Here is a 9,924-nt window from a genome sequence, read left to right on the forward strand (position 1 = left end):
ATTAATCATGAAAGGAAAAGACGAAAATATAAGAAGTTATTGAACTGAGACGAAATCAATCATCAGATCAATAATGTGGCCGCCTTGAATTTCAAATCTTAATTAAACTAAGAAACCAGAAATAATAAATAAAAATAATCAAGAGACTAGGATTTAAATTATATGGGTTCAACATTAAAGTTTATAGCATTGAACCCATTATATTTATAAAATTATGCGTTCATATCTACTATTTGTTTCAATTTTAGTTAATTTTTACGCATAGGAATCCACCCTGGGAATATCCAGGCAGGTACAAAAAGGAAAAAAAAACAGCAATTAATCCATCGTAACTTCACATTTCAAGATCTAAAACAAGAAAAGAAAAGACAAAAAAAGTTTCGAGTTTATTGAATTAAAGTGAAATCAATGATCAGACAGATCACGGGATGACGGATCACAACAATTAGTAATCCAAATAATAAGCTTGGAGCAACGACATTGACTCAAAAATTCATAAAAACAAAATTTAAAAACAGATTTAAGTTTGCGTATTACCATAGTTGAAGCAAAATCCGGTGGCCGCTGATAGATGAGAACACGAAAAATTCAGCTAAGGGTTTCTTCTTCCACCTTTTCTCTGCCCCAATTTATTTTGACTTTTTATTCATTGAATTTCTAACTGCTTTTGAAAGATTTTATTTATAGCCGGGGAAGAAGGCAGGAGCCCATGAAAAACGCGTCACACTCCTTCCATTAATTGGACAAATGGGTCATAAACCACGTATCTTTGCTTAGCTGTCCATATTTGATTGGGTAAGTTGAACACGTCGGAATCCTTGGGCCTGGGACTATAAAAAGAATGAGGTTTTGACACAGTTACCCACAAAAACAAAACTATTTATCCATGTCTATTTATTTATTTTTCTACCCATAAACTAATTATATTTACTACCCATAATAGATTTTGTGGGGAATATTTTCTTTATTCTCCAATTCTTTTTTATTTTTATGCTTCTTTTTTTTTCTTTTCTCCTTTTCTTTTTTCTCGTTTTCTTCTTATTTTTTTTCTTTTTTCCTTTTCTAATTTCATTTAACTTCTTTCTTTTTATATTCTTTTTTATTCATAATCTAATTTTATTTACTATTTTCACTATTTTTTATTATTCTTTTTTTATATTATTATTAAAGAAAAATCAAATTGTGTACCAATTAAATATAGCTAATACAACTAAAAAAATATTAACTAACATATGATACCAGTATAATATATAGCTATACCAACAGGGTACAGAATTGTACGCAAAGAGTTAAAAAAATTTAATTCAATTATTAAACTGAAATAATATCAGTTGTCAATAAAAATTTCAAAAAATTCTAAAAGGATCTAATTGCAAGAGTATACCGTTACATTATATAGCATACTATAATATTATTATTTTTTTGTATTTTCAATTTGCCCCTCACGCTGGGTAAAAGCTTAAAGCAAATTAAAAGGGAAAAGACAAGTGAATTTACGGGTAATAAGTATACTATTATAGTATTTTGTATACTATTATAGCATACTGTTACAGTATATTGCATATTATTACAGTATACTATAACAATATATTGTATACTATAATAGTATACTGTTGCAGTATAACTATATACTCCTATAGTATACAATATACTGTAGCAGTATACTGTTAGGTAACTGTGTTCTTCTTCGATTATTACAATATAACATTGCAGTGTATTGTAAACTATAATAGTATATTGTTGCAGTATAGCTATATACTCATACAACATATTGTATACCGTAGCGGTATACTGTAGTTGTGTTCTTCTTCGATTTTCAAATGAAAATTTCGATCTCAATCACCTCAAATCAGCTCCAAATGCTATCAAATTTCAGTATGAACTTCCAGAAGGTACTATAAGCAATATTTAACAGCACCCACTTTGAATCAAACAAGAAATCTTCAAAAATAAAATTGAGCTTCAAGCCCAACAATGGTGAATATTCAAATACACATAAAAATTTAGATCTGGGAAGCTTACTCGAAGATACTATAAGCAATATTTTATAGCAGCACATCGAATCAAATAATAAATCTTCAAAATAATAGCACCACTGAAAGAAGAGGTGAATGGTGGAAAATCGAGCGAGAGAAAACAATATCCAAATTGTTAAGATTCTATTGAAACTAAAACTAAATTAAGGTTGAATAAGAACGAATATTACGTGTTGCTGATGTGACTAGCTAGTGGCGACTACAGTAACAATAAATAAGAAGAAATATAAAAGAGATGGAGAATTGGAGGAAGGTAAAATGAGGAAGAAGAGGAACATAATAAAGGCGGGTAAATAGTTTGGGGATCATCGGTAGGATTAGTAAATAGTTTGGGCCTGGTAATTAAAGGATAAATAGTTTGAAATTAATGGGTATAAAGTGAGATTTTCTCTTGAAGAATTCGTAAAAATAGCACGGGTTAACCAGTTTTCGGACTGGTCATTCAAAAATAGCCAGCGTTTACAAAGTCATTAAAAAATAGCCACTATTTTGTTGCAATACGAATAGTTCCAGCATAATATACTGGAGATCGGTGCACCTGTGTATGAACTTCCAGCATATTATGCTGGAACTCCAAAACGCGGAAAGTTCCAGTATAATATACTAGAGAATGGAGCACCGGTGCTCCAATCTCCAGTATATTATGCTGGACCGGTTTATTATACTGGAACTCCAGTATATTATACTGGAGCATTTTTCCGGATTTTGAATAGTATTTTCGTTCAGATTTATATTTACATGAAAAATGGCTAAATTTTGATTACTTTTAAAACTGTGGCTAATTGAATGATCACTTGTAAATCTGGCTATTTTTGAATTTCTCCCGAAGAATTCTCCCAAAGCCCATTCACAATAAGCCCCGTACTTAAAAACCAAAATAATTACCCTTGTTCTACCCATACAAAATAATTACGCGATCAAACCGATATACTATTTCAGTATATATGTATACTATTATAGTATACTATTGCAGTATAGCTATATACTCTTATTGTATATTGTATAATATATTATGATACAATAGCAGTATATTATAGGTTAACTATATTTTTATTTAAATTCCAGCTGAAAAATTGCACATTATACTGTTTGGATATATGTATACTACACTCTTATGGAATACTTTGATACCGTAGTAGTATACTATTTAGTAAATGTGTCTTATTCAAGTTTCAGTTGAAATAATGCATATAATTGCAATATATCATTTCGTTATTTTTTTTCTTTTATAAATCTTTTTTTGGTCACTAGATTGTGTATCATATAATAAGTCCTAGTAATAATAGTCCTCAAAGTTAGTTAATCTCAATATGTGGTTGCAAAGTAATCCTATTCACGTAATTCATTAATGAGACGTTTTGGATCGGGGGGGATGTTGATCTATGAATGCAGAAAAAAAAATACAAAGAAGCTCTTGAAGCCTTCAAACAAAAGCACATATGATGAAGAGATGAATAACGTGCAATGTAGGAAAATACATGAGAGAGAAAACACAAAAAGGTAGAAAGTAATTAGTCGGCCAGATTCAATATTTATTTTTTCTAGCTGATTCACATAGACACGGGCAGAGCTAGAGAACGAGTTAGGGGTTCGGCCGAACCCAGTAGCTTCGATTCAAACCTTGTATTTATTTTATGAAATTCATTAAACATGTATAGATTATTAATTTAGAACCCGATAACTTAAAAATAATTGGAATCCCGAACCCATAAGCTTCAAATCCTAGCTCCGCCTTTACTGATATAACATTAATTATATATAATTATACATAAATTATACATGAATTTTATATATATATATATATATATATATATATATATATATATATATATATATATTCGCTGCGACGTGTGATTTAAGATATTAGATGGACAACCTTTTGGGTTAATTCTTCAAGTATGTCACGGTAAATAGGAAAAAATAGGAGAGTGAAAACACAAAATAATTGAAAGTAATTTATGGGTAAAAGGAAAAGTCAGGGAAAAGTCATGGTAATATTTTGGACCACATAAATGTATTCCCTAATAAGTTTCGAGTGGGTAATTAGTTTGGCCTAAACGGGCATTTTGTATAGATTTCCCTTAGATCAATTTTTTTTTGAGCAAATAGGAAATAGATATATTAATAACTAAGGAACATCTAGTACATGGTCGACATGACTTGCATCTCGGAGGATGCATTTGTTTCCTAAGCTTGCTAGCCTATTACAAGCTTCATCACATAGAAGTTTTTCGTGACAAGTAGATTCAAGTTTGTCACTTTCAACAAAATCCGTTACATCAAAAGGTGGTACGACAAGAACTTTTTTAGCGGACTTCACTGCTTTACTTCTTCCTGCCAATCCCTGAGCTTGGCTATCCCTTTCTAGGACCCCTTTTGCTAGCTGGTGGGCAATCCTATTCCCCTGCTTGAAAGTGTGCTGGAGAGTAACCCTCTGTTGGTGCATTAAGGACCTACAATCATTAACAGTTTTATTAAATAATTTATTACCATTTTGTATTGTCTGGATAGCCTCTGAGCAGTCTATCTCAATCTCAAGTGGGAAGAGATTCCATTCCTTTGTTGTTCTTAGCCCTTCTCGTAGTGCTTTTAATTCAGCTGCTAGAGAGCCATTTGCATGTGCTAGTTTTGCAAAACCAACCACCCAGCTACCTATTGCATTTCTAAGAACACCGCCTAAACCACAATTTTTGTTATAGCTATGAAAACTGGCATCCACATTCAGTTTGTACCACCCCCAAGGAGGTTTGAACCAGTCGATTTTTATAAGGGATTTGGGAGGATTAATAGAAGATTTTTCCGTGAAAAGTTTAAACTCCACTGCTTTTTGCATGATTTGGGAACCTCTTATTTGGTTGGCAGTGTTGTTGATGTTATTACTATTTCTATTAATCCAGATATGCCAGATGATGAAGGGAAAGAAGTTATTCCAGTTTATAAAGTTATGGTTTATAGGAATATTGAAGTCCCTTATTTGGAGAAGCCAGTGCTTCCCACTTTTGTTGATAGGGTAGGTCCCTTGCAAGTTGCTCCAGAGATTACTGACAGCTCTACAGTCAAGGAATATATGTTCAATTGACTCTTCAATAGGGTTTTTGCAGATGGGACAATTAGAATCAATGTTTAGTCCAATCTGTGAAAGGTACTTCCTGCAAGAGATTCGACTGTGAAGGCATTGCCATAGGAAAAATCTGATTTTATTAGGGCACTCCAAATGCCATATCCATTCAAAGTTAGAGTTAGAGTTCTTCGGAGATTCTAGCAGTGTATAAGAAGAAGTGGTGGTAAAGACTCCTTTAGTGGTGAGGGACCAAATAGGTAAGTCAATGGGAAGGCCTTTTTGGTGGATTTTTGTTTTGGAGACGGTAGTTAACAAATCAGGAGAGGGGGAGAAGGTTAAACAATTTAGGTTCCAATTGGTACCATCAAAGACATCTCTAATTTTGGTGGAGGAATCTTTGGCCGAAGGAGGGCCTGTAACTAGGTTCCTTAGGTTACCAATATTTGGTATCCAATTGGCCTCCCATAGATTAAGATTGGAATGGATGTGAGGGGAATGTGATGCCTTTGGAGCAGATGTCCCATCCTCTGCAAATGCTTTTCCAAAGGAAGGAGGATCTATTCGTAGAGGAGCTATTGCAATAATACGATATGATAAGCTTTGCCCAAGGAATTAGAGCATTTGTAAGGAGTCTCCAGCTTAAGCTAGCCAGAGTACAAAGGTTTTTATTGAGAGCATTATGGATCCCCAATCCACCATATTTTTTGGGTTGGCATATAGTGGTCCAGTTTACCAAGTGAAGTTTCCTTTTTTCTACCGTACTACCCCAAATGAAGTCCTTTTGGACTTTATCAATCTCTTTAAGGGGTTTTCTAGGGAGTAGGGTGTATTGCATGTAATGGTTTTGGATGGAATTGAGGCATGATGACGCAAGGGTTGTTCTTCATGCCAAACTAAAGAACCTCATTTTCCAGGATGCAAGTTTGGTTCTCATCTTGTCTATGAGGAATTGGTAATCCCTAGGTCTTGGGATGTGGTGGAGGATAGGGAAACCAAGGTATGTACCAAAGTTGTTACTCTTCTTAATACCTAGAGAAGTGGTAATGCTAGTGATGATTGAGTGGTTACAATTTTTTGAAAACAGAATCTTCGATTTAGTAATGTTGATGCTTTGACCAGATAGAGAGCAAAATTGGTCAAGCCCATTTTTTATGGCCTGACAAGATTTAGCATTAGCTCTAGCCATCAGAGAAAGGTCGTCAGCAAATAATAAGTGGGAGATTTTTGGACATTTATAACCTAGGGAAATGGGGTCCCAATTTTTGATGTCCACTTGGTATTCTATATATCTGGTAAGCATTTCTGGGCAGAGGATAAAGATGTAGGGGAGATGGGGTCGCCTTGTCTAATACCTCTACATGGTTGAAAATAGTTTATAATAGTTCCATTGACTAAGATTGCTATTTTATTGGTAGAGATGCAATTTAGCAATAGTTTAGAGAATTTTGGAGGGAAATTAAAGAAATTTAGGGTGTGACGAATGAAAGATCATTCAAGACGATCAAAACCCTTTTCCAAGTCAATTTTCAGAATCATATGGCCTTGCTTACCTTTCAGTTTATTGAACTTAGAAATCATTTCCTGGATGATGATAGCATTGTCAGAGGCTCTTCTGTTTTTCATAAAGCTAGCCTGATATGGACTGATAAGTTGATCAAGGAAAGGTTTGATACGATTGGCCAGAATCTTGGTAATTATTTTATAGATAGTGTTGCATAAGCCAATAGGTCTGAAGTTTTTGATATTATTAGCATCATGGAATTTAGGAATGAGGCATAGAAAAGTTTTGTTAATTTCTGGAGGGATTTTTTGGTTTTTAAAGATGTTATGGTAGAGCTTCTTGACAGAATCCCCTATATGGAACCAATATTTTTGGAAGAAGAAAGGGTGCAGACCATCTGGTCCGGAAGACTTGAATGGTATGAAAGAGAAGACTGCACTTTTAATCTCATTATCCAGGAGGGGGGTATCTAGATGATCTAGGTTAATTTTTTTACATCTGGATTGAGTATTTAGGGGGTTAGTCCAGGAAGAGTGAGTATGAGAGGAGGTAAATGCAAAGGTAAAGTAGTTTTGGACATGGGATAGAATAAGACTATGATCATTTATCCAGTTACCAGCATTATCTTTGAAGAAAGTAATTTTGTTTCTTCTTTTTCTATTGGTGGCAGAGATGTGGAAGAATTTAGTATTTGTGTCACCATCATTAAGCCACATTATCCTGGATCTAAGTTTCCAGTAGTCTTCTTCTATCTTTAGAATATCATTGAACTCATGTTGAAGATCTAATTCTAAATTTTTTAGGAAAGAGCTGGTAGCATAGCTGTTAGAAGATTGGATGCCTTGGAGTCTAGCTAAGAGTTTTCTTTTCCTTCCCATGATATTTCCAAAAGTGTTGTCCTTCCAAGGTTTAACATTATCTATAAAGTTAGAGCTAGCCTTAAAGTAGTCACTATTATTCCAGGAGTTTATAACAACAGATTGAAACTTTGGATGTTTACACCAAAAGGTTTCTAGCCTAAAAGGGGCCTTATGAGGAGTTCTATTTCTAGGAATTAATTTAACTAGGATAGGATTGTGATCGGAGTGGGTTCTCTGTAGATGGATAATAAACCTTTTAGGAAAAAGTTCAATCCATTCTTCATTTCCAAAAACCTTATCAAGTCTTTCTAAAATAAGACTCTTATTATTATGTCTATTATTGGTCCAGGTGTATTTGCTTCCCTTGAATCCTAGATCAACTAGATTACAATTATTAATTTTAGACCAAATATATTTAGCTCTACTATCTTTGATTGGTTTGCCTCCAAATTTTTTACTAGCGGTTAAAATATCATTAAAATCACCACCTACTAGGCAAGGTCCTTTATAAGTATTACTAATATTTTCGAGGTTATCCCACATCATATTTCTATAATGAATATTGGTACTAGCATAAATCGAAGTAAAGAGCCAAGGTTTACGTAAAGGATGTACCTCTATGGTTGCATGGATCTCTTGACCTCTTCTAACAGCATTTTGGACGTTGATTATATTATCCCTCCACATCATAACTATACCACCTGACTGTCCTCCGAAGGAACTTCTATCATCTCAGTGAAACCAAATTAATTGAGCATGGCAGCATGGTTGTTCATCCTTGTTTCCAACAAAGTAACCAAGCTTGGCCTATGAGTATCTAGCATCTCCCTAAAGTTCCTCCTAAAGTTGTCATTGTTTCCTCCCCGTATATTCCATATTATGAAATTATTGGATTGATTCATGGCTAAGTTAGAGTCCGTGTTATTCATCTCCCCATTCTCCCTTATCCCCCCCTCCCCACTTGGACGGGGTTCCTCCTCATTGATGGAACTAGGATCATTGCTTTGTTTCCTATAGTTGGGTTGTGTGGAGTGTGAATATACATCGAGCATTTGTATAGGGCTAATGGGCAGCTGAGAACATACCTTTTTCTTGTGCCTCTCCGCGAAGAGAAAGATTTTTATTCCATCTAGGTTTGAGAGTTCTAGGGTTGGCCCTAAGTGAAGATTTAGGGGGACATCGTCCTCCTCCATCTCTGCCTCCACTGGCCCTGGTATGGGGTCTTCTTGTTGTTGCAGTGGGGGTACTGGTGGTGGTGGGGGGTACCATCCCTTGGTTCCCGAGATTGACATCCCAAGGGAGAAAGATGGGGTTTAGGTGGGTGTACATCTCCATTGGAAAGAATGGGAGGTCCAGTGGTGCATTTAGAGGGTGCATGGGGTTGAATTGAGGAGGCATATTCCATTGTTCTCTCATTGTTTGGTCCATTTGAGGGTTCAATGATGGAGCCATGGGATGAATGACATTGTTGAGCCATACTTGGTTGAGATAATTGTTCATTGCCAATCTCATTCCCCCCATGATAAGTTGAGATAGATATTGAATATTGTGAAAGATCACAATAGTTTCTTGGCCGTTGATTGGCACTGTGAACGAGAGGGCATGGCCCATGAGCCCTAACTCCATCCAACTCGTGGGTTGATAATCTTTTGCTTGGGGAGGTTGAGCGTAAATAATTTGGGGTTGTTCATGGGGATGGAGGGGGGGAATGTTTTCCATTTGGAGAGGGTGTCGTTGTCTCAGGATTTGGATTTTTGAGTTCTTCTCCTTAGGGTTGAAGGAACTCTTGGCATTTTGGTTAAAACAAGTTGAATTTATTGCACTGGAAGTTGGCGTGGGATTTTGGGTAGGAGGAGAGGTTAGTCGATTGGGTGGGGAGGTGATGATTGCTTCGGTTTTGTCTATGGCTTTTGATTGCCCTAGGTCATGTTTTATAGAACACTTAAAGGTTTTGTTTGGATTACCAATGGGAATGTCCATTTGGCTACTTTCTTCTATGGTCTTTGCCATTTGGCCAACATGCATGGAGGGGAAGATCTTGTCATATCTTAAGGAGGGATTTTGGGTAGATTATTTAGATAATGAAAGATTTTGGAGAGATTTCAGTTTAAGGAGGGGGATTGGGGCAGTAGGGGGTAGGATTAGTGGTAGGGGTAGATTCGTCCATACTAGAGTCATTTTGCATGGCATTGGTTTTCACTAAGGAGTTGGCAATATAAGGTGCCACGGTGGAGTCTTGCATGCAAGTATCTTGTGTGTCAAGATCCAATTCATTTTTTAATTGATTAAAACTATTTTTACTAATAAAATTGACATTATCCATAGTGGTTAGTGTCAAAACCATTTGTCTCTCTTCTAAAAGGTGGTTTTTCATGTGAGAGGTAATTTGATCAATAGTCGATTCTGGATGGGTAATGATAGGAGGAATTTGATAATTAGAAGGATTATTTTTTGTTTTATATTGGA

This window comes from Nicotiana tabacum, chromosome 5, assembly GCF_000715075.1.
Source record: "Nicotiana tabacum cultivar K326 chromosome 5, ASM71507v2, whole genome shotgun sequence".
In the NCBI taxonomy this organism is placed as follows: domain Eukaryota; kingdom Viridiplantae; phylum Streptophyta; class Magnoliopsida; order Solanales; family Solanaceae; genus Nicotiana; species Nicotiana tabacum.